At 50.6% G+C, this 25,914-nt stretch overlaps 1 protein-coding gene across 7 annotated transcripts in view; it reads right to left on the bottom strand.

Annotated features, from left to right (window-relative positions):
• LZTS3 (leucine zipper tumor suppressor family member 3) overlaps window positions 1-25,914 on the bottom strand; it is a 113,987-nt gene that overhangs the window by 28,667 nt on the left and 59,406 nt on the right. Inside the window, exon 1 of one of the 7 annotated variants that reach the window (XM_014597111.3) lies at window positions 13,015-13,117. The exons of 3 other annotated variants lie outside the window; for them this stretch is intronic. The gene's annotated coding sequence lies outside the window, so the exon portion shown is untranslated. Of the gene's footprint in view, window positions 1-2,063; window positions 3,984-13,014; window positions 13,118-25,914 lie in introns of those variants that run through there. 3 more of the 7 variants (XM_006277946.4, XM_019495626.2, XM_014597109.3) reach the window with 3 other exon arrangements.

The raw sequence follows: 25,914 nt of genomic DNA, 5'->3' as shown, positions 1-25,914 counted from the left end.
CTGAACCAACGTCTCCTCAATCCTGGTCCGGGGGCTTCATCAAAAGACCACCCTTCCTGCCCACCTTAACCTAGTCTCCTCTTTAAAGCCGCTAGATTTAAAATATATCTGCACAGGTGCTTTCAGCGCAAGGTCGTCCAGATTCACCTTGTTATCTCAGCTTCCAGAAGGACTACAGTTACTAAGGCCGTATGTTTCCAAGAGTGGAAAAGTGGAATTACGCCATGCTGGACCCCTTGGATTTAAATGAGAGGTGGTGGGGACCCATTTAAACCCACAAACATTTTGCCTTCAAGTTCTTTGTCTGGATTGCCCCGTTCTTGAAGTTATCCAAAGAATATATAACATTGGGAGAGACTCAGCCCAGGCATACCACCACGGCAGACAAATAGCACAAGCAACCCTATGGAACGAGGGCATCATACCAGACCTGGACTCAAGACACGGCCCAGAGGCTAAGGTGGCCTATTTGCAATCAGCCCATCCATGCTGTTGCATCACATCTCCACCGCACGTGCTTGGCCCAGTCGTGGGAAGTCAGAAGCATTTCTGTACATGGCTGTCCTCTCTTAGGTCTTAACAGCAAGCTACGTCATTCAACTAAGCCACGCTTCAATATTTAACCAGCTCTTCCCATTCTCTAAGAGCCATTTGATTACCAAGGGGCTTGGAGTGAAAACCCAGAGCAAAGAGACATTATGCAAAAACAAGAGAGGACAAAAGAGCCTTTCCAGAACGAATGTTGATCTAACTTCCCGCTTCTGACTCTTTGAATCTGAACTCATTTTTGTGGGTTTAATAAAAGCGAAAAGAATTCCTTTGTCTGGTTGGATTACGGTCCTATAGGCTTCCCAGTAAATCTCGTGAAAGAGCTTGCAGACCCCCAATTAACTGTCTCATGTTGTGATGGAAAAAAGGTGACTCTGATACAGCGATTCTCAACCACAGCTCTGTGCCGGTCAGGTGCTGTACAATATTAACACTGCTAGGTGTGCAAACACCTATATATGATTCATAAGAGATTTCAAAGGGGCATTCGTAATGTCCAAACATCCTGATCTGTTGTGGTCGTGGAGTTCTTTGCAACGGAAGAATGGCTCTGCTGTATTTCCAGAGTCGAATAAACAGCACCCCTCCCCTCCCAAAAATGAATGCGATGGCTGGTATTTTCCAAGGGATGCTTGGAATCGAATGAAGTTGAGACCCTCTGCTCCAGGAACATCGTACCGACCGAATAATAGAGCTGCCCTTCTCTCTCTTTGGGAATACGTGAGCCAAAGTAAAAGCTAGGGTGATTGCTTTATAAAGAAGAAACAACTGCGGGGCCCAAAAATGGGTGCGGTAAGTTGAGAGGGACTATTTTCTCGTGGTTAATTTTTACCTTCACCACAGATTTTCCACATTCTGCACTGGCAAACGGAAGGTGATAATATTATGTCTTTTACCCTTGACTAAAGATTTCCTTCCTCCAAGCCCTGGTTAATCAGCTGATAAATGCTTCAAGGCGGGAATTGCCTCTCTCTGCATTTGTGCACGTTCAGGCAAAAGAAAACTTGGGTTTCAGCTGGGACTTGTAGGTGCTACCGAAAGAATAATACTGATAAGAGAGTAAAGCTTGGATAAAGTGGGTCTGAGTATACTAATTAGCTGGCAAAGTCTACAGCCATTTGAAAACAAGCACCAGATAAGCAGCTGAAGAGTTAACTGCGCCCCGGCTATAAAAGTCTAGTTCTGATTTAGTAGGTTAATCGTTAATGCCGCAGTAACGAAGGGCTGTGGGTCCCATACCTAGGCTCTGTGTCAGCCCAGCTGTAAGGAGGCAACTGATCCACGGTCTCAGGGATCTAGCACAGCCTGACAAACCAAACGGATCTGCATCTGCTTCATCAAAAGCACGAGGTCTTTGATTTATAAATGAAGGCATTTTGTCAAGGATATATGAAGATCAAAAAATCTCCCCCCACCCTTGTTCATACTTGTCTTGTTCTCTGGTTTCATATAGACAAACTGAACATTTGCCAATGCGTGAAAACACCTATTGACCATATTTTTGTGGGACCTACCTAAACGCAACATGCGGGGCTTCCTCTGCTCTCCCTAAGCAGTAATTCACTGGAAATACGATTCCTAGGATGCTGATGGAGGCACAAAGTCTTCCAGCATGATGATGCCATGTAGAAATAGAAATGACATATGATGAAAATGGGCATGTTAGGAAAAACTTTACCTCTTATGAAGATGAAGGAGCCCAGGAAGATGAAGCACTTCAGCTTCCAGCCTAGGAGTCCTTCATTAGCCTTTCTCCTCTATATTAAAGGAGATTTGATCACCTGGTATTGGTTTTATAAACCATTAAGTTACCGCTTCATTCTCATTAAAGGAAAAAAACAATCTAAGCTTAAATCTCCCACTGTCCGGCATTTGCTTTATCCCTTGAATAGTTGCTGGACCTCTTTTCTATGTCCTTGCAACATCCCTTTTAAAATGGATCACCAGCATCACATCCAGAGCCACAGACACAGGTGAAAGCATAGCCCTACTGCTATTTCCAGCTTCCCTGAACCCGCAAGTCCCAAGATGACCTGGTGGGTTTTCTACCTGCAAACTCAACCTTTATTTTGCCTGTGACCCAAACCAACGAGAGTCAGAGATGCTGATCCAAACAGCAGCATGCTCAGGTTAAAAACAGATTTAATCCGGTGCTGATTGGACTGGGATATATGACTCGCATCAAAACACACGAGGCTTAAATGGCAGTTAACTCTAATCAGCTGCGGTCGATCGGAGGCAAAGTATTCATTCGGACGTTTCGTGGGTACTTTACGTGGGGCAACGAGCTTGTATGTCTATAAGGTTTGGGGTTTGCTGTGACACAAGATGCTCAAATCCGAATCCAAATGGTTGCGCGGTTGAAACAACGCTTCGAAGGAGACGACCGACCAAGTAAATGAGAACCAGAAAAATAAGCGCATTGCAGATTCAAGCGGAGAAAACGGGCCAGGGTTTCTCTTTTTCCGAGCCTCTGCATCGCTGTGATAGAAGTATGCATACCACCACCAGAAATCCCCATCTGCCCCATCTGACAATGCACTCAAGCCTCTATTCTCAGCCCTCCATGACCCAAGTCCAGACAGGACTCCTGGTCCATCCATCGCTCCTGAACATTGAGCCATTATCTTCTGCTCAGCTGCAATTCTCCAAGCAAATGGAAGCTGTGGATATGCAAGGAAGGCAGGAGTGGGCCAACTCCCCCCCCGCAAACTACCTGTGTGCATGGCTGCAAAAGCCATGTCTCCTGCCAAAACAGTGCAATGCCTCGGCAGTCCGACTGATCCATCCCAGACCACTTCCACAAGTGGAGGTCTAATGAAAAGTGCAGCGCCAAAGCCCTTTGTGATGTGGTTAGTTTTGAGCTCAGAGCCAGGTTTTCCAGCTCTGTTTAGCAGTTCCTCAAAGAGAAAGGTCAAAGGCAGAGTGCGGGCGAGAGGCAGGATTTCTGCTCTAATTAAAGCGCCCCCTCGCCTCCTGCAGCACGCGTATAAATGCCCAGAGAGAGCCGAGGCTGGGAAATCAGACCCGCAGGCCGTGTCTACAAGAGACGACGACGGCATAATTGTTACTACGCAGTCATTTAGTACTTGCATACCGAAGTACTAAATGACTATGCAGGGACTGGTGTTACCGCGCAGTAGCGTCCCCTCACGGCTTCCTGGTGACGAGCTACTACGCAGTAAGCATCTCGTGTAGACGCAGCCGCGGTGTACTTAATAAGACCACACTGCCCCCTTCGGTGACTAGAACAAAAGAAAAAAAAGCCTGTTATCAGAGACCTTGTCCTTTATACAGGACTGCCTATTACAGGGGCGGGCAAGAAACAGCCAGGAGTTTATTAGACACCTTCCTGGTGTATTTCCAGACCAGTCCTGAAGACTGAGCGTTTTCAGAGAGAACCGTGTGATTAAAAAACTATTCTGCAGACTGGTTTGGCGAGTGAGAAGCTGAAACTCCTGCTTCACAATCACCTCTCCCACCCGCACCAGGCTTGCAACACGCTCTCAAGCAGGGTCTCTGCACCTGCTCTGCTACCAGCAATGAACCCAAATTTTTGCCTGGGGTCTGGTCACTGTTTCCAGCCTTTTTTGTGTGTGCCCTTTTATCCAATAACTGTCTAATAGAAAATGCATCAGCAGTCTGGGTGTAGCACAAGTTTAGGCACCTAAGCGTTGACGCAATCCAAAAATGCAACGTGTTGAACTGAATATAGGTGCTAATCAGTTGTGGGTTGCTGTGTGACCTCGACAGGATCTAGGCACCTTATTTCCACTTTCGGGCTAGGTGACTGATCTGGATGTTGCCCCTCTTACATTAGATATAAAAAATGAGATGAGGCTATGGAGAGCAAAACCAGAAACAAGAGGTGAGTTTCTAAGCAACTTTCTCATGCCATAGGGTTTGCTTTCCTAGTCTATGTTTAAAGGATGTGTTCCAGCAAGCAAAATCTAGCTGCAGGGCACCGGACCCTATTTAAACACCATGCAGAAGAGCTGGGATACACTGTTTGCAGGTGACAAGGGAGCCTGAAGCTCTGGGAATTAAATCCACGCAGCTTTTCACTAGAGCGGGGATCAGTCCCAGAATCCCATACTGCTATGGTCCATCCCCGTAAGCATTCTCATCCAGGTAGATTCATTTTTCCATGCATTGCCTTATATTATTATTGTTAAAGGACGTACAAATCCCCATCGCAGAGGTGGCAGAATCACCACAGCAGACGTCCTAGATCTGTGTTGGGCACTGACAGTCTGTGGGAGAGAGCCCAATGAATAGCACCCTCGGCCATAAGAAGTGTCCGAACTGAGCCACAAAAATGATCCACAGATACCCAGCTTCGGGCAACAGCCCTTTGCTGGGTACAACATCCTGTCAAGTCAGTCCGATACCTGCATTCATAATCTTTCCCCAAGTATCTTGAACCCAGCTGGAATAGTTAGTTGTCCCTCTAAGACGGTGGCTGCCTGTATCACACCTCGTAGCCAGCGCTGGAAATAAGCCCCAGCCACTACAGCCCACTTTGTGGGTGACAACCTCAGAAACGAGGGGGTGAAATGCCCTCACACCAGGCTTGAGACACGGGTTTCCAGAGTGCACAAGAGCGGTGGGCTTGGGCATACCGAGGTCCCGCGGAGGAGCGGTTCTGTCTGTCCGGACGGCGCAGAGAGACAACGCACACCCCATCCTATTTCGGATTTTTTAGGTCTAATTAAAAAACCAGAAAGCAGCAGCCAACGATGCTGTTCTCAACCAGCCCGCCTGTCTGCCTTTTGCTTTTCGGCTATGTAAATTAAACCAGTTTGGGTTGATGGCGTGGAGGGAGGTCCTGGCAAAGACCCCGTGGCCAAGGGTCAAGCAGGAAAGCAATCGTTCCAAGAGCAACATTTGCACGTGCTGCTGAGGATGAGAAACAGAGCCTGAAACACATCTCCTCTTCCTTTCTGCCTGGTAATGAGATGATTACAGCCTTTCACATGCCGAGAGACAACGTTCCCATTAAGGGGCCGTATCAGCTATTTACATAATAAGCAGCAGACAAAAAGACGAGATGGAAAAAAAAGGCCGAATTGCAGCTCTGAGAGACTGAGTTATCACAAGAAGTGGGAACACATGGGATGAGTGCTCTACCGAGCGCCGGACCAGAGATGCTGCAAGAGCAAGAGCGAGGTCCAGCCTCCGACCCGGCCAGTGCACGGATCCTCAAAGGGATTCCCTGTCTGCGACCAACCCCATGTCCTTCTAGCCCAGGAACCCACCTCCACCAGCGACTCATACCAGCTGCGAGAAATCTTGTAATAGCTTATTATTTGTATTCTCTTCACACCTAGAAGTCGCAAGTCTCCACCGCTTCCTGCACAACCACGGCGCCGAGAACCAAAAGTACTTGCAACTCCAACCCAAGAGCCAAAAGACGGAGACAGACAGACACGGGGAAGCACAGGAACACAAATCACCCAACGGTGGCTATCATGGCAGGCAGAGGTATCATCGCGCCGGCAGCTGAGCTGTTGTCAAGCTTTTCCTAGACATCAGCAAAGGGGAGACTCGGTGGGAAGAACCGAATAAGCAGCAGCAGGGAGAAAGCATAGGGATAGTTTGAAAATATAGCCAGGCACGTGGAAGCTGGCATCATGAACTGATCAACAGCAACCAGTTCCTAGAAAAGTTTCCTTCCTAAGTACCCAGCTGCCATTTACCCACTTCATCACCAGCGCTCATTTTTGCAGTCCATATAAATGTCAGGTCTTTCCTAGACTCCTGCTAAGCTCTTTGCCTTAAAACAGGGCTGTCAAAGATGAGCCACGTGCAGCGTGCACCAGCCCCAGTGCCGGTCCCAAATGGGTCTGGTCCAGAGTGTGTGCTGGGTCCTGTGTGGTCCCGATCCGACCCCTGGCCTGGCCCTGTGCCACTTATCCAGCCTGCGGGACCTGCTAAGTTTGATACCCCTGACTTAAAAACACTACCGAGACCACGAGTTCCACAGACTGGGGGCACTGATGCATCCTGCCTAGTGTGATTGTTACAGAGAAATTCATCCTGGATTTTGCTCTGTAGGTAGGAGCGGACACATTGGCCAGTTCTCCCCACTCAGCTGCCTGCCGTTGGTGCAATTAGAGTGCCGCTAGGTGGAAAGGGAGCCTATTGCACTGAGCTGATGGTTACCCCAGGCTAAAAATAGCCGGCGCAGCACATACATGGGGTGCAGATACATGGGGTGCCTCATGCAGTACCTTTACTAAGGGAAAACCATTGCACATTTTTCGAGGGGTAACTTTGCCCGGAGTTTCTCCAAGTTGCTCGATGCACAGTGTTGCTCTGTAGCGTCTGCTGTACATTTACACTTGGTATTAAGCACATCCTTGCCCTACCTGTGCCCTGCATTTAAATAAGTGAGTGGTTTTGATGGCCCCTTTGTTCTCATGGGAGGAGGACAAAGGAGTGGCAGAACCGCATCTACCTTCTCTATGGCAATCACCATTGCATAAGCCTCTGCCGTCCCCCCTCTTCGTCTGCATCCCCCCCACGACTCGCCAGCTGTTTGTTACACAGGTGCTGCCTCTCTCAGTGCTCAGGACAGCCCCATGTTACAGCATGGGCCAGGTCAAGGTCAGGGGCACTGGCAAGCCAGCAAGACTGAGGCCAGCAGAGGCACGAGGGACAGCAAGCAGATGGCACTGAAAGAGCTGACACCATCATCACAACCGGAGAGCGACTTTTCAACCAGGAGGGCTTGGGTTATTTTAAGTGGAAGGCTCCCATGGTTCCTCCTCATTGCAGCCGCCTAGACATGGAATAAATGCTGCCTTCTTTACAAAAGCGTGCAAAACAAAGCAAAGCAAAGCAGCTGTTGGTAGAGCACGCCCTGGTACCTTGAGCAAACACTGGTCCTTCATCACGTGGTCCTGTCTAACAGCAGCTGGCTTGAAGGGACCCAACATTCACCTGGCCCATTCAGTCCTAGCTCTTAATTGCCGGGTGCAGCCTGGCCTGGGCTGCAGGGATTAATACCCCTTGGACCATAGAAGCAGTCATTTATAACAAAACCTGCACTGAAGTGCCTGGGCACTAATCCATGGTGCTGCTTACAAAGCAGGTGGGGCCCGTGCCTTGGCATGGATGCTTGAACAGCTGCCTCGGCAGTCCAGGGATGCTCAGGACTGTGGCTGCCCGCGGCCCTGGCAGACAGCAGCTCTAAAGGGTTCTGGGAAGCATCGTAACACTCAGCACTTAATGGGGATGTCTTGTCCCAAGCCTTCTAGCAATCGGTGCTGGGCTCCTGGTCTTCGCTGACCCCAAGCAAACTCTGCCAAACAGGCGAGGTTACCAAGCTCTAATGCTCTGTCTAACTGTACAGAGGAGTTTTACAGCTAGGGTCTGGCAGGGCAAGTCCTGCTTGGAGGATCGGGTACAAAACAGTGATGGTCTAGGTCTGGGACGGCCAACCTGTGCGTGTGGCACGTGGCAGACTGCGGAGGGAAGAGGCAGCACGGTGGTACGTAGGGCAGGGAACAGAAAGCAGAGCAGCAGAGCAGGCAGGGAGCAGAAAACACGGCAGCAGGCCAGGCAGGGAAAGGGGACTGGAGTGGCACTGGGGAAGCGTGCGGGGCTCGTTTGTGGCCAAAAGGTTGGCTCTCGCTGGTTTAGGTCATAGCACAGGATACAGCTCACATCTCACTGCAGACTCGGGCATCGGCTGCACCTGCCAGACAGCAGCGCGGCACTGCTGGACAGTGACAGCAAGCTCTCAGCCCACATCTTCCAACTGCTGCTCTTCCATCCATCCATCCACCCATCCATCCACCCATCCATCCACCCATCCATCCAATCCCAGTACTCTCTCCAGCATCGTAACTGGGACCCTATCAGCACCGGTGTCACGCAGACACTGCAGCACTAGACTGGGAGTCAGAGCCCTGGGTTGCATGCCTGGCTCTCCTGTGTTACTGCAAATGAGACACTTGTCTCTCCATCTTTTGTCTCTCTAAGCCACGGGTTCTTCAGGACAGGCCTGTTTCTTGCTTGGTTGGCACCCTGAACCTCTAGCCTTCCTGGGAAGCCTAAACAAGCCAGGCTTCACTCCTGCAAGGGCTAAGGGTGGCTTTCGGTTACCTGCGCTCAAGGCGTTAATCACAGAAGTCGCTCGGACGCAAGCGGTGGGAATCCTTGGCGTTTTCCTGTCTTGCTCACCAGTGCTAAGCCTGGGCCCAATCCAACACCCCTGGGAGGGGATCTCAACCGCAGCTACCGACCTTGGCTCAGTCCCCTGGGACACCCTACCAGCTCCGAGTGCTCAGCTCACAACATCAAACCCCAGCCCCCAGTTCTTAAGGCAGGGGAAAAAAAATCTAGCAAAGCACTGCTGTGGCCTTGAATGGCTTCTGTAAGAGAACAGCCCGGCCCAGAGGACTGAACGGAGGAAGCAGGATAGCAAAGGGATCCTTGTGCAAACCCCACGTTGCAGGAGCAAACGTCTGCAGGGCTGAAGTCCTATAGGAATTTTATTCTAGGAGCCTCCTAAATGCTGGAGGGGAGCAACACGTTTCAAGGGAAAAGGTTGCTGCCGAGATGGGTGCCACAGCCTATCTACGGTCGACAGCAGTGGTTATCGATCTTTTTAGGTTTGCGGCACCCCGGGATAGACCCACGACACCCTCAGAAAATGCCAGCTCTTAGTTTTCATTTTCTTTTGACAACAGAAAAATAATAGAGCAGTTCTTTCTGTCGCAAAGGACTCAGCAAGACCACCGCTGTGGATTCCTATAGCCTTGCACCTCCTTTACACCAGAGGAACCCAGAGCATCTCCAGTGAAATTGGAGCAAATGGACCCCCAACTTAACTCCCCCATTTCCTCTTAATTTCACCCAGAAAATCCTTCTGTGGTGGAGCCCAGAGCAAGGGCAGGAGATGAACTAGGTAGTGCCACCCCAGCAACCCACTGTCCCTTTGGTAGTCTGTCCCTCCAACCTGAGCTAACCACAATTCAAGCTGTGTCGGTAAGTAGTTGTCGCCACCCCTCTCCCCCCAACCTGTCTGGATGGGGGTCAAAGCCTGGGACATTCAGCCACGGGGTAAACCCGACGACCCCAACAGTCTGTCCTAGCCAGCCAGCCTGCCAAGACACCCGTCACACCCAGGGGTTGGATCCCAAACGCTCACGAGAGGCTTGCAATAATGACAGTATAATTTGGGAGGGGTTTCATAGATTTCATAGACATCAGGGCTGGGAAGGACCTCGGGAGATCATCGAGTCCAGCCCCCTGCCCCAGGGGCAGGAAGTCAGCTAGGGTCGAAGGATCCCAGCAAGATGCACACGCTTCTTAAAGGAGTCCACTTTATAGATGCTTTCTGGTATGCGAACCTTCAAGGCCCACTTTTTTGCCCCTAAAAACCCTAATGCGGTGGTGCAAACAGTAAGAAACTTTCTTAAAATAAAGAGCAGGATTCTTGGGGTGTCTGAGAAATGCTACTGCACAGCTCGCCGAGTCGCGAGACAGGGCGACCCGTGGCCTCTTGGCAGAGCATGCGGTGGCAATGCCACAGATGAGCGACGTGTTGCTATTAAACAGCCCTCGCCTGCAATGTTGAAGAACAGGTTAGATAAGCCTTAAAGGCCAGATTCCCCGTTATGATCGGGCCCTTGGTGCCTCACAGGTAGCACAAAGGAGCCGGATGCTGGCTGCAAACAGGCAGTGGAAAATTCCCCTGGCAGAGGGACTCTGTGCTGACGCAAACCTGCCCGAGTCTGCTTCTGAGCCACCCGCTTCCATCATCTCCCACCCCCCGGTGTCGGGGGGCACCGGGAGCTTCGCTCTGTGCACTGCCTGCTACGGTAGGGTCTGCCAGGACACACTGCCATGATAAAGCATCCTAGGGGCTGCCCTAAATGACACTGGAGATTAAAGGCCAGATTCCTGCTATTACCCCAGTCTGTGATACTACCGCCTGTCCTCTTTTCCATGCCAGGCAGAGGCGAGCTGCGAGGGAAATGCTCGCCCAACACCTCCCACGAGGAGTTAGTCTCGTGTCCTGCCTTCTGACTTGCAGGGTCAGGGAGCAGACTGAACTTTGCTGGCCATAGTACCCGACTGCCACGTGCCATCCTTCCACACCCAGCTCCTACTGGTACCACTCTGCTTCCTGCAGACTTGACGGATGGGCTCATGCACATCAGACACACCAGGCAGAAAGGCCACAGGGTCGTCCCACGTGGCCAGCCCTGGGTGGCAGCATCCCTCCCCATCCAAACGCATTCATGACACGTCACAGCCACAGCCACGCGCACAGCTGGGAATTGCTTTGCTCCCAGATGCGTCAAGCCTGTAGCTGGACGTTGGGTCTAGACGACTCGAACGCTCAGGGTGTTTGGAGGTGGGCCTCTGGTTGCTTTCTGAGGAGGGGCTGGGCAGCTCCTGTGAGCTGAGGATCCTCCAGCACCAAGCCTTACATTTTCCTCTGCTCTGGGGCTTGCTTTAAGCCCCTTGCCCAGCGCCTGCTGACAGGCCCTTCTCTGTTAGATAATACAAGCCTCTGATGCCACGGGGGATCCCAGGCTTGAAATGCAGACAGAACTGCGCCGTCATCCTCTTCCCCAAAACACTGCTGATCCCTGTGCTAGGTGCTGTACAAACAGAGGAGCAGCAGCTGATCCTAATGCTCCTGGGGGCTTAAACTGGCTGAGGACTTGCCTTCAGCTCATGCATGAGACCGCAAGACACAGAAGGCAATGAATGGCCTGGAATTGCCCTAGTCCTATGGCTTCCAGGTGGGTTTTGCATTCCTCAAAAGGATGGCTTTGGGTGGCAAGGCCACGTCTGACTGCTAAACCCAGGAGGGAGCCACGAAACTCTTCTGCAGTGCACGGGCCAGGTCCTCAGCTGGCATGAAAGGGGGTAAGCGCTCCTGTCTGGCTGCACCTGAGGCCGAAAACAGGCCAGCCCCCTCCCTCCCCCAGATGCCTGGCAAGAAGGCAATGCCACCGCCAGGCTCCGAAACATTTGCGTGGGAAAGGGTGGGGGACTGGGACAAAAAAAGCCCAAGAAGGCTGTTTACAAACCCTATCCGCTTTCAGGTGGACCTGCCGTGGCCTCTCATACCAGCGCATTAATGACTCCCGATTGTGAATCCACCTGAGATTTATAATTAACTCGGTAGGAGGAATTTCAAGGGCAGGCATACAGCACCCGCTTCGAGCACTTTTGCTGGCACTGGAAATATGCTAGTTATCCATTTCCCTTTTGCCCCTCCCTGTGTGGGAGAGGCCTGGCTGGACGATTAGGCCAGGTCTCTGCTGCTTTACCAATCCGGCTGTCATAAATAGTATACCTTTGCATCCTTTGTATGGGGATCGGCTCCAAGACACGGACCAGCAGCCCATTGTGTTAAGCGCTGTGCAAATGAACAAAGGTGAGATGAAGGCATGTGCGTGGGAGGAAGACTGAAGGAGTGACCCCCACTTGAGGGCAAAGCTAATCCCAGCATAGCTCCCTGGACTTTGCTGTTCTGACCGTGGATTGCTTACCTATCTTCCACCGATTGCTCACGTATCTAATGCTAGGAGGGACGACAAGCACACTGCAAACTAAGGCAAGACCCAAGGAGCCTTAACTCAGTCTTGTTCAATGCTTTCAAGCTGACTTGCCCCACAGTACTTTCCTGCAGATTAACTTCTCCATGGCAATTGGGTAGTGTTAAAGTGCGCTAGCCATGCGAGAGACGAGGCTTGTCCAACTGCATCCCAACCATGCAGTTGGTCCAATAAAAGATATCACCCCCAAAAAGTCCTCTTTGCCTGCGGGAAGTCGAACAGTTTTGCTCCCCAAAACACCACTCCCACATCCCAGAGGCAGCCCCTGCTTCTCCAGAAGGGCAATCCCTTTGCTGTTGGAGCTCAGGAGGATTCCCCATTCGCCGCCCAGGCCCTCTGCATGCAGTAGAGTAGCTCTGAGTCTCAACTAGCAGAGGACAAGGGGGGGACTTGCATGCTACCAGGTCACTGCCGTGCAAACTCCCCCCCAACACCCCCCGCCACCTCTCCAAAGCAGTCAGCTCAGGGGTGGAAAGCCAGCGCCAGCACACGGCACCACCGAACAAACAATACAGGCACGAAAGGCAAATAAAAGACGGCACGACGATCATGCCTACGCTTCTAGCTGCTTTTGATGCAGGCACTGGGGGTCTGCACAAGCAGCATTTGGGAGGAAGGAATTAAGTGTGGGGGGAGGACAACTTTGCTGCAAACAGCACAGGAAGCCAGCGGCTAATCCCGGCATAACTTGGCTTGCTCTGACCCCCTGCCTGGCTGCATAGATGCTCTCCCTGCGTGCTGGGCTGTTATAACTCCCTGGACCCATGGCCATGCTCCCGGACCTGTATGGGCTCTTGCAAAGAAGCACCTTTGCTGCACCATCCCCAGCCTGGAGCCGACAAGGCTTTTTGGGGACGAGGAGCCAGGTGGGCATTACCTCTGGGATGCAGAGCCCTTCCTCCCATGCTCTGCTTGCAGGGCTGCGGGGTGGCTTCGACCTGCTCCCTGCCTGCAGGGACTCGCAGAAATACCTGCTGTAAACAAGAAATCACCTGTTGCCAGTAGTGGGGCAGAGCTGCACCTCTGCAGGCCTGATTGGCTAAAGCCAGCAGGCTCTTCACGCCCTGAAGTCCCATTAACTCTTCCCTGGCAGGCAGAAAGCTTGCAAAGCCAAGGTAAAATCCTGCTTAGTACAGCCCAGGCACATCGCGTCCCCCCGGCCTTCTCTCCTGCACCGGAGAATCACAGCCACGCAGGAAAACAGGGCTCAGGAAGTCACCTAGTGCAACCCCCCGCACAAGGCAGGATCAGCTCAGCCGCGTCTCCATCTAACCTGCTCCAAAACGCTTCCAGGGATGGAGATTTCACAACGTCTCTAGGCACCTGTTCCAGTGCTGGACCACCCTCAGAGGGAGAACATTTTTCTTAATAGCCAGCCTAAGTTTCCCTTGCTGCAGCTTTGTCCCGTTCCCCTGCGGCCGCAGAGAATAGCCTGTCGCAGCCGTTCTCGACTTTTTGAAACACAGGGCAGCCCCTCTGTAACCTTTCTGAGTTTAGTGGCACTCCCCCTCCCTCATTTCAAGGATGGGGCGCAGCCACTTTTCAATGACGGAAGAAAAAAATAGAGCAATTCTCACGCTGCAAAGGACTCAGAAAGACTGAATGCTTTGGACACTCTGGTTTCCTATTTGAAATCCCTGGGTTTATCGTGTGCATCACGTGTAGGTGTTTGCAGATCTAACAATGCTAATATACCATGGCACCCCACAGCCTTTTTAAAGGCTCATACAGCACCGGGGTCTATCACCACCCTCGATGTAACCAGCCACCTGTTACGGATTGGCAGACTGTCATCACATCTCTGCTCGCTCTTCTGTTCTCTTCTCCAGGCTAAATAACACCAGCTCTCCCAACCTTTCCTTGCAAGTCCTGTTTCCTAAACCTCCAATCGTTTTTTTTGCTTTTTGTTGGACTCCTCCCAAGTTTTCACATCTTTCCACAACCGTGGTGCCCAAAACTGGGTGCAGTATTCCAAGCGAGGCTAAATAGGATGGAAAATTCACTTCCCCTGATCTGGAAGTGACACTTCTGTTAATGCACCCCTGGATGCTATTCACATTTCTATTTGCCACAATACTACTCTGTTGACTTGCCGTCTACCATACCCTGGGATCCTTGTTGCAGGCCTCCGACCCTAGACAGTTCCCCAGTTTGCATTTGTGCATTGGACTGTTTCTACCTAAGCACAGGATTATTAACTTGCCCTTATGGAATTTCACCCCGTTTAATTCAGACAGCTTCTCTGAATTATCAAGGTCATTTTTAATCCTACCCTCCAAAGGGTCTGCTATCACACCCCGCGTGGTATCCTCTGCAAATTTACTGGATATGCATTCAGTCCTATCCTCTCATTCATAATGAACATGCTGAGCAGTGCCAGACCCAGAGAAGACCCCTGGGGAACCCCACTTTGATACCACCAGTTTGATATTGAGCCCTTGATGACTACTCTCTGAGCACAATAGTGTACCCAACCTCACAGTAGTGTCCTCTAGACTGTATTTCTTTAACTTACTAATGAAGAGACAGAGATTAAAGACCTGCTAAGGTGCACTGCATCTACCACTCTCCCACCCTGCACAGGACCTGGTCACAGAAGGGAACCAGGCTGGCTCAGGATTTTGTTGTTTAGTCTCTTCCCTACAAATGCAATAAAAAATCCCGGAAAAGAACAAAGGTCTGGATTTTCCAGTGTGAGTTTGGGTGACTCAGCTCTGGGGAACTTCATTAGAGACCCCTTGGAAAAAAAAAAAAGGAGAGGTCTCTTTTTCAGAAAGCACCTGCCCTTTGGGAGCCAAACACCCACATCCACGAAGCACTTCTGAAAGGCCTGGTCTGAAGCCCCATAAGTAATGGCTCATATCACCCCCCAACCAACACCCACATCCTATAACTGCCACCCTTATGTATTGCTGTACTGTGCATCGCATCTCCCACACAAAATGCATTCTGCAATGCTTTCTAGGAGTTATATAGCGTGCATGTGATCGACTGATATCATTCCTATAAATATAGCCCAGTGTAAGCTCATTGGAAAGGGCTGAACAATTTTGGGTCACTCATCAATGGTTAAAATCAAAGTGCAATTACTTAGTTTGCCAAAAGATTTGCCTTGAATCTGAAATGACTGCTGACTGATTTCTTTGTAAGGACTTCAGCACAGGAGCTTTCTAACATCAGTGGGTTTAACCTTCACACCTGCAGTTCTTGATTTGGGCATTTATATTTATAGGAAGGCACCAGCTTTAAGGTCTGATTTAGAATCAGAAAACATCTATAACATCCTACGATTTTCTTTAACTCATAACTCTTCTTCTTTGTCTTCTTTTTTTTGAAGTGCGCTGAGATCTGGAAAAGAAGCCAAGCCTGACATCTGGAGAATGCTGTATCTTCAAATAATATTTAATATATAAATATACCTTTGAATATATTCAACATTTCAATATATTCAAAACCGTGCCAACAATTTAGTGGATAGTTTCTGAACAGATGTCGACCAAACAAAGAACATTTCAATCTCAAGAAGAGCTTGGTGGAGGAAGTTACATGCAACTAAGGAAAGAGCTGACAACAGACCTGGAACGGGGTATTGGCCACTACGGCAACTTTCCTTTTTCAGCCTAACTCCAGGCTAATGATAGCATTTCATTTAACCTGTCTGAGATGATGTAGAAACAGGTGCCATTTTTCCAGAGGTGCGATATCCTCCACCCTTCACAAGGAAGTTTGCTGGAACAGAGTGACTGAGTTGCTGTATTTTTTTTAAAAACACCAGAACAGGCCAGTCTTGGGTTGTGGCTGGGTAGTAGTTTCACACGTGGGTTTCCCTTCTGAGACCTAATGAGACAGAGACATGGATGGAGGAGAACGGGGAAGGAGTCTTTGACCATGGAGGAGACAAAACAGCAGCATCCCCCCAAGAGACCCCATCACTGCTTGCAGCGACAGATACAGAAGACGCTGGCAGATGCATCAAGCAATGCTCTTGGAAAGACCCACTTCCCGGTAGCACAGCAATCCTGGCAGTAAATGGTGCGGGGTGGGGGCATGCACAGGGATGCTAATTATGTGAAAATTTAATGAGATGAAAACACAGCAGCTTCCCCTTGTGTTTTCACTGGCTCTGACAGTGCTATGGCATCCAGGCCAGCCCCATATCCCTCCCACACGGAGGGTGTGAGATGCTTTAGTATCTCCACTCCTTTGGCTGTATAGACTCTCCCAGGACCTATAACGCCAGATGAGGAATGAACACAGAACAGCTACCCCGGCGCCAGATCCATTAGTTAGTGCCATGTTTTATTGACCTGCAACCTGCACGTGGTAGAGGGAAGCGGTTCACAAGCTCCCCTGCTAAGACAGAAGCAACATCTGCCGCAGCAGCTCTCCAGGGTGGCAGTAAGCAGGACACTTTTCTCTCTCAATATTTTAGTCCAAGAGGTAAATCCAGGGTCAGTCCCCATTTATCTTCCTGAATAAAACATAGAGAGGTAAAAATAGCCTGTGTCTGGGAGACGTGCTGCAGAGGAACCCCTAGTGACACCGTGGGCTCAGCTCTCACGCGCTGGGTGGAGGATGCCTGGATGGCAGGATAGCATGTCACCATGCAGACATGACCGCAGGGGCTGAGCGCCTTCCCTGATGGCTTAATCCAGACCACGCTAAACAGCCACACTGGACAGCAGAGACAGAGTCTGGGAGGTAGAAAGCCAGCAAGGACAACAGACTCGGTTCACGTCTGGCAGCCTCAATAAAGCTCCTTCTTTATATTCAGGGCAGCTGAGTCCTGCCTCTTCCCTGCACGGCAAGGATGGCAGTGCTGACAGCTCAGTGCACGAGCTGAGACTCACCCGGCATGCAGCAAAACCTGGACATGGGTCTGTCTGTTTAGACAGATCACGGACGCCTGGGGCTTCTGCAGGCGCGCTTCGGTGCCATTTCCGTCGCATCCTTTTGGGTCGGTCGACATTGCGACAGCAGAGAAATCGCTCGCTGTGCCAAGACAGCAGGTCCTACCCACCCACTCTGTGTGCGTCGATCCAGAAATGAGGTGGTGCGGATGCTGAGGGACACCTCCAGCACTGGGCCCGAGGCTCGGGTTTCGTACTTCGGTGGGTCCCAGTAAGCTCATTTCTGGGGTGACGCGTGCCAAGTAGAGCAGGGCTTATTCTTTCAGCAGCAGGAGAGGTGTAGGCATACCCTGCGTGCCAAGGTACTGACCCTGCTTATCACCTGCTCGCCCATCACTGCTTTCTAGCAGCGCTGCACCATGGCCAAAGTCATCTCATCAATAGCTCTTGTCTCATAGCAGCAGCTATCCAGATGTGAGCGCAGGAAGATGGGACGTGACCTAACTGTGTAGCACTGCTGGGCCTACCAAGACCAGACAAGCTTCTGCTTTCCAAGTCTGGGAAAGCAAAGGATGTGCTTGTTTCTTGGTTGTGATGGAGTACCTTCAGGACCAAGGCTTGAGACACCTGGGGTTACAGCAGTTTTTTGGCTGGAGACTTACCCCTAGTGTCTGGGTCCAGACGGTAGAAAGAGAGAGCTGGAAGGGCCCTCAGGAGGTCACCTAGTCCAGCTCCTGGCTTGAAGCAGGGTAACCCCAGTCTAAGCCACTCCAGACCAGTGTTTGTTGAACCCAGTGGTGCTCGATGGCATGGGGCCAGATCCTGAACTGGATCCAGCTGCCAAGTGACCCTGCACAATGGCACAATCCGGTGTGTGGGGTCATGTCACCCAGCCCACAGGTGCCCCAAAGGTCTGGAAATCTGGCAGCAGGGGAGCCGTGGCAGAGTTTACACCGCTGCTGCTCTCTCCCTCCCAGACTTCCAGACCTGGGTGTGGGACAGCTCTGCAGGCCGGATCCAGCCCGGGGGCCAAAGGTTGAGCGCTGCCTACTCTTAGAAACCCCCAAGGGTGGGGTATCTACAGTCTCTCTGGGCAACCAAATCCACCGTGTGGAGCGACTGCCTGTTAAGCCCTTTGCAACCTGCATGGGATGCAATATTCCTCTTCACTCCCTGCCCTTCCTGATCTCCTGTGGGATGATGTTGTGCAGTTGGTGCTGGTCCAGATTCATTCCTGCTGGAAGCCACAAACCATGCAATGGGACATCCACCAGGACCATCCACCACGCACAGCACCTCCCCGAATTTCCATCTGCCCCTGCCGTGCCTCCATGCTGAAGGCAAGGGGTGGCACGGGAGCAAGGTATGGGGGTGCTATGCCAGCTAGAGGCTGCATTGTGCTGGCAGCAAGATGCAGCTGGACCATCTAACCTGCTGGGCTGAGCCCCAGCTGTGGCTGCCTCCCAGGGGTGAATGAAGGCACATCTGTGATGAAGAATAACAGGCAGATGAGATGGGAAAATACTGCTGTCGCACTCTCTCAAAGGCACCTATTACCAGTCTTTCTAAGCGTGAAGCACAGCTAATTAATCAGAACTAAAACCACCCTCCCGTGTCCTTGTCTTTTTGCTTTCCCAAGTTGCAGAAAGTTATTCTTCTTCTTGCTTTCTCCCACTTCTTGCTGACCTACCTCCCAGACCCCACTGTGCTCTGGTTACTGGGAAGATCTTTGTACTGGGGGAAGGTCTCGCTACCAGGGGTCTCACAGAAGCTCAGAAGAGTCACAGAGGCCTCCTTCAGCAAGAGGTCTGCAGCCCACTTTCATCTGCTGAGGATGCAAAGATTAAAAGACCCCTCTGGGAGGCCAAACCGATCTTGAGGATTGTTAGCTAAGTCCATTTCTACCAACAAGGGGAACCAATGTAGTCAGAAAAGCCATAAAAACATAGAGCAAAAGAGATGCTCCCTTACCTGGGGTCAATCTCCCGTCTCTCTATCGCATGGAGCAGAGCTGAATTTTTATGCAGGTCTAGACTGACCGGTCTCCTGCCTGTCTTCCCCTACAGCTTCCAGTCTTGGGAAGTCCTATCTTGGAGATTACTATCATGTCAAATACCCTCCCTGGACCTATTCTGTATGAATTTGAACCTAATTAAATTACCAGCCTCTATAAGACCCTGTGGCAGTGAGTTCCACAAGGGAATCGCATGCTTTGTGAAAAAGAAGGACCTCCTCTTGATTTAAAACCTGCTTCCTGATACTTTTCGTGTAGTTCAAGTGCATTGTGTGCGTGATCACAACAAATGGAAAAAGTCATCACATCAGGCCTCATTAACATTGGTGGAAGACGATGATGAAGGTGACAACAAAGCTGTAGTAAAAGGAGGATGCAAGAGTGGTAAATGAGAATGAGCTCAGGGACATGCAAGGGTCTTTATGCAGTTAAAGTAATACATGAAAGAAAGGGGCCAGAAGGAAGGTATAAATCATACTACATAAGATTCCCTCGGGCTTGCTCTTCATTTAGTGCTTAAGAGCTCAGATTTGGAAAGAAGCTAAGACGACTTCGTACGTTGTAGAGACACGAGGGAACTCCAAAGCCGCGGTCACGTTCAAACCCTGAGCCGACGCACATCAATCTTGCTGTCAAGCAGGAGGATTTCCACTTCAGAGCCGGGGGATCCCCAGCCCATGATGAAGGAGTGTGAGATCCTGCTATCAGAGGAGCTATGGACGCGCTGCATGTCCAGGCTTATCACAAACTGGATTGCAAAGCCAGGAAACGGCGAAGGCCGAGCAGAGCCAGCTTACGCAGAAGGGGCTGCCAGTTGAGACTGAGCTTGTCCCCTTCCTCGGGAGCTCTGTGAATCATAATAGAGGAAGCAGACAGAGAAACCACTCTGGGGGAACCTTTTCCCCCTTGTCCAGCTGAGGGTCATGATGATCTGACCTCACGAGTCGGTGGACACGCTGCATACTCAGCACCCGATGCATGCCGGGCTGCCCCACGGCCCCTTCCCGTGGCTGCCCCCAACAGCCTTGCTCAGCCCCTGCCTCCCCATCACCATGCAGCTTTAAGATCAAACAACTCCACCTCCTCCTCGCCAGCTCAGCTTACACGGACCGGGTTCAGGGAGAGGATTCTTGCAGCAGCGGAGCGCTGACCCGGGAAGGGATTTGAACCTGCGGCGTGCAGATGCCAGCTAGTCAAAAGCAAGCGGCGCAGAGCAGAGCTGTGTTGTCGTGTAAGCCTTCTGAGAGCAGCCTCCGCGCTGCGGTGGAATATAAATAGCAGCTTCTCTGCAGTCAAGCGGTTTTAATTGCAGTGTTTGAATTATACAAGATTGCTGGGTTTTTTTCTTTTAAAAATGCAACTTGCAAGCGATTTTCTTTCCAAGAGGCAGTCAGGTGCATCGTCTCCCCTCGCTGGGGCTGTGGTTCACCGAAGCATCGCCTGGGAACCCGGAGCCCCTGCCAAGCCAGACCCACAAGCCCTTATTAAGAAAGAAGGCTTTTACCTTCCCCCACACCCAACCCATTAGGTCATCCCTGGAAGCAAGGAGGCAGCCAGGCATGTAGTTACCCAGTACTTAAATTCAAGGGACCGCACTTGCTGCTCTACAGTGCTAATGGGGAGTTACCTCTGGGTTACGGGGACCATACACCCAGCCAGCAGCATGAGGAGGAGGAGGAGGCTAAAGACTTGGGGCCTGGGTTGTCTTCAATTCTTGCTCGCTGTACGGGCTAAATCCTACCAGGCGCTGAGCACTCAGCTCCTCGTCCAGCAAAGCCCTCACATTTCACTCGATCAGACTAGTGCCGTGGACTTGATAGGGCTGTGGATCAGACTGTAACTTGGGGTTAAGAAGCAATTCCCCGCTTTCCGCCTGCCTGTCTGATGAAGACATTGCAGACACGCTCGTCCCTTGAGCCCCTTCTCACAAACGGTGAGCCAAGCCTCTGTGCAGCGAGGGAGAGGATTATGGTTACGAAGTCTGCACTTTCTGGCTCTAAAATGCGTCCGAGGCAGACGTATTAAAACCCGAGAAGATATGCAACATTTCACTCTGCTTCCAGCCAGAAGCAACAGAGCTCTCCCAAGACACCAGCCCAACACAGCGACTTGAGAGGTTTGACTTATTCCTTGGTAAGCATCCAAACTTTTGGGCACTCCTCTGACCGGAGCTACCCTACGCACACACTAACTGTGCCAAGGAACCTGGTTACAGCTCACTCATCCTGCAACGAGGTTACACACATGGCTGCAGCTTGTGGCCAAACCTTGCCTAGAGAAGTTGGGCTGGAAGGGACCTCAGAGGTCATCTAGTCCAACCCCCTGCCAGAGGCAGGATCCTCTCTATCCCAACGGTGCTACAGAAATTGTTGCCTAAGTTACTTGTAGACCTACGGTCAACCCGGACACACCTTTCCCCGTGTTTTCCAGCTGGGTGAAGAACTGGGCTCCATTTTCTCTACTCCCATCCTGCAATGCAATGCATTTGAAGCCAGCTCCTTTGCAATGAGAACATCCCGATCTCTAAAACAAAGGCGATCTCCCATTAAACGTGTTGGAGGAGAGAGTGCTCTATTCAACAAAGGCACAGCTCGTTCCCTTCGCTCATTCCATGTTCGGGGAGGTCAGCCAGGCTTAGGGCATGTCTGTACTGGAGCAAAACCCCCAGGTTTTTTTTCTATTTTTTTTTGGTATTTATTTTAAAATGCATTCCCTCCCCTTCCCCAACCATTTCTGACTTTTCCTCTCCCTCTCTATTCCCTAGAGATAAGTATAAGTGAGCTTTAAACAGTTTTATTTTGGTAGCAAGTTTTTGGTTTTGGATATCCACCATTTTATATTGTATTATTATTAGGTCTGTATTGATTTTTACTGTTGTATATTGTATTATTATCATTTTCATATTGATATGTATTGTTTCATATGGATGTTGTATGGTTTAGGCCTGTGTTTGTAAATGAACCAAAGTCATGTCAAGTTTCCATTTTTTTATGCCAAGCCTCCATCTTCTGTCCTCCACCTGGGCATCCCATGTTGCAACTGTACGAGTCACGTACCCCTCCCATGTAAACTGGTTCCCCGATGAATGAGTGTGATTGGAAATGACTGAAATACAATGGTAGGAAGCCTCTACTGAATGGCCTGTAGTGACTGGGCCATCACCTCGCATTGATTCACCCAGGAACCACGGACCTCACCCAGGAACAGAGACAAAACTAGCATTTGAAAGACAAAGGACCCAGCAAAGCCAGCAACTCTCACCATTACAGACACCCGAAACTGCACATCCCTGCATGGAGTGCACATGCTCAGTACGCCAGGGGCTGACCCTTCCCTGGGCACGCCCCTGTCACTAGGGTCACATAAGGTCTGCCCCTATAAAAGGGGCAGTGAAGACAGACCCAGTGGGAATGCCATTTCCATCTGGACCAGCACCATGCCACACCACCTATCCACCCAGAGGCCCTGCCGGCGACCCCCCTCTGGACAACACCTACTGGACAAGGACCCCTTTCCAGCCTGCATAGGTAGATATTACTGCACACCTCCTCCTCCAACTTGGATGCACGCTCTCTCTCTGTCTCCTCCTGGACTTCAGCCCCTGCACCAAGCCTCTCTAACCCCTGCTGCCAGAGTGTGTGTGTGTGTCTGCCAGTGTGTGTGTGTGTGTGTGTCTGCCAGTGTGTGTGTGTGTGTGTGTGGGTGCAAGGGAACCAATTTGGCATTGTGTCACTATCTCTCCTGTTCACTAAAACCACTGTCATTTGCAACCCTGAGTTGGGTCATGTTTTACTGGATCCCAGTCCCTTCCCTGTCTTAAATTCCAGCCTCCTTCTCTCTCTCTCTCAGCTCTAGTTCCCACCCTCTCTGCTAGTTTCCTGATCTCCTCCCAATTGCATCTCCCCTTTTCTGCCACCTCTCAGGCTCTCCTTGCTTTCCTGCTGTCCCTGCTGCTTTCCCTGTGATTTTCTGCTGTGCCGCTCTCTGTTTTCAGGCTTCCCTGCACTTTCTGTAATCCTCCTGCAGCTTCCCAGCTCCACTTAGCTGTCCTGCAGCTTGTTCCAGCTTCCAGCACCTACTACTTCTCTAGCTGCCCCAGAGCCATCCTCTGGCTCCCCACACCCAGAGCCCCTCTTTAACACCCACACTTCCCCTTAGTCCTGTTTTCCCCTCTCCCCATCTACCTTTTCAGCTCCTCCTTAGCCCTGGCTCCAGACCCAGCCTCTGTGCCGGCATGCTTCCCTGTTCCGCAGGCTTTGGGTGTTGTCTTTTAATCAGTTAAGATCAATTAACCTAAAGTTACCCCCAGCCTCAGTTCTTCAGCCCAGGCCCCTGTAGTCTACTGGTTCTAATCCCAGTCCTGGTGACTTTCATTTCCAGTAACTTTAACTCCCGACACTTCTACTTTCTTACCTTAACCTTTCTACAGGTATCCCAAGTACACCAAGCACATGCATACAGACACATCACAACACCCAACTTAGGAACTCACCCGTGTGTATGTGTAGGTGGGTGATATGTGTACGAATTAGTGAATACACATATATAGATATCATTGTGCATGTGTGTGGTATATGAATTAGTGATCCACATATGTGTATTGGATGTGCAGGTGTTGGTAACTAGTAACTGATTCTGTCTAAATGTGGTGTGTAGCGTGTATGGGCTTAAACTGGTGGTAGGTGTGCATGAACCTAGACTAGTTATTTTAAACCTGTGTGTATCTAAGTTGCTAGTGTGTGTGTGTGTGTGTGTGTGTGTGGCACTGTGTGCATGATATACAAATTAGTGATCTGTGTCTAACTTTTGGGGTGTATAGTGTATGTGCATGAATTGGTGATAAGTATGCATGTGTCTAGGCTGGTTTGGATGTGTATGTGCCTGAGCTGGTAGTGTGTGTGTGTATGCACCTAATTGATTTGTGTGTGTTTTGTATATGTGCAATTGTCACACCCTCCTGTCTAACAGCACAATATTGAGATCCTGAGAGTTGGCCTGACCCCCCAGGGCAACAGTACCACCTCCCTGCTGAACCCAGGACTACCGCCAAGCACTGAGCTCCACCGACCTGCTCCTGCTCTGCCTATGTCCAGTTCTGGCTAGTGGCTATTCTCAAACGTACCGCAGATTGAAGTCTTGACAGTGGCCATGGGAGGTCACTCTGGAGTGGCTTCACCACCACATTTCCATGTTTGGCGTGTGGAAGTAGGAGCAGGTAGATGGGGTCACCTGGGGAGCATCTCTGTCAAGGCCATGGTGCAAGAAAGTTGTTTCTGGACAGGGGGGACATTCTTCCTATCTGAGAAGTCATGAGAGGACTTCAGATCCTTTAGGATAGGGGTGCTCAACCACTGGCCCATAGGCCAGATCTAGTCTGTGGAGCCATCCCATCTGACCCACAGGCCCAGAAATGGGGCGGTGGTAGTAACCGCTGTTCCCCTGCTACTAAATTTTCTCATGGGCTGGAAAGCATGCTAGATCAGCATGCGGAGGCAGCTTGGGTCTGATCCAGGTGTACACGGGGCTCCAATCCAGCCAGAAACTCAGGTCCAATCCTGGTACATAGGGCCCTATTCAGCCTATGCCCCTCATTCAAGCCATGGTACCAAAAGACTGCTTGAGGCTGAAAACCCCACTGGGCAGCATATAAAAGAGGAAAACTTATTAATTCCCCCAGTTCCCCAGCACCATGGCGAGAGGTCAGAAGCTACAAAGACAGCAGTGGACAGACAGTCAGGAAACGGCTTGGAGAGGTAATCCGATGTACGTCTAGCGTACCACAGACCCTGTGGCAATGACCAGGGTCTGGCAATCGGCACCGAATCCCTCCGAGCCGTGGTCCCTAAATGGGCAGGATGTTTTTAGACCCACGCTGGCACCTCTACAGCCTGGGGGGGTCAATGGAAACCCCTGCTCCTGATACCGAACCGTCCTGCCTGTTCAGTCGCAGGATCGGTGCCACCTGCTCAGCCCACTCTCTGCAGCGCTAAGTCTCCCTGATGCTCTGCACTGGCCTTCGACTGGAGTTTCTCCTGGTGAATAACTCACCGACCAGACAGGAGGCACTTCCCCCAGTCCCTCAGGACATGTGGGTATTAGCAGGGATGGGCCAGGAGACTTGTCTCCAGCACATCCCTTCCTTCGACCTGCCTGGTTTTGCCCAGCTGCTGGAGAGTGAGTCCATTCTTGTCTCATCCCTCTGTTCCCATGCGCCGCTGGCTCAGACTAAGGAAACATCCCCATTCTCCACCCCATGGCAGAAGCCATTAATAACAGCATGATGCCTATATGTGAATACAGGGGAGGGAGCGTTCAATAGCAATCATTAGGCCGTGAATTATTTAATAGTGCAGAACAGGCTCCAGTACGAGAGTTTGCAGCTTTGGATGGGAACAAAAATAGCTCATCTGCACCTTGAAAAGAAAAAAGCTTCTTTTTGTCTCCATGAAATACCTGGGACCGGTGGCTACCAGAAACATGCCAGCTTTGGATAAGTGTGATGAGACCTGGGTGCAATGTCCCACTTCAGCCTTTGGTCACTAAAAATGATATTATTTTAAATTACATTTTTTACTGAAAGTGCCTCTCTGCATATTTTCTGCTTTTTCAGTGAAAACAGAAAAAAACAAACCCTGGATTTCAAAAACTGAAGAAGCAAAAGAAAAAAAGTTATATTTGCAGCTTCCTTTTTTGGGTTTTAAATAAAACAATACAAAGGAGAGAGAGAGATTTTTCTTTCTCCATGAAAAAGGCTTGCAGGAAATAATCTCTATTTCTTCTGAAACTCTTTTGGAGGAAATAGTCTCCATTTTCCAAACAGCTCCAGCCACCGTGATACTTCAGATCTCTGCACAGCCCCTCCATCTCAAGGTGTCTTACAAGCAATATCGATTCTAGCTACCCACAAAGCGCA

This window comes from Alligator mississippiensis, chromosome 2 (assembly GCF_030867095.1).
Source record: "Alligator mississippiensis isolate rAllMis1 chromosome 2, rAllMis1, whole genome shotgun sequence".
NCBI lineage: Eukaryota > Metazoa > Chordata > Crocodylia > Alligatoridae > Alligator > Alligator mississippiensis.
The sequence above is the reverse complement of the archived record's forward strand: the minus strand, read 5'-3'. Positions and strand labels throughout refer to the sequence as shown.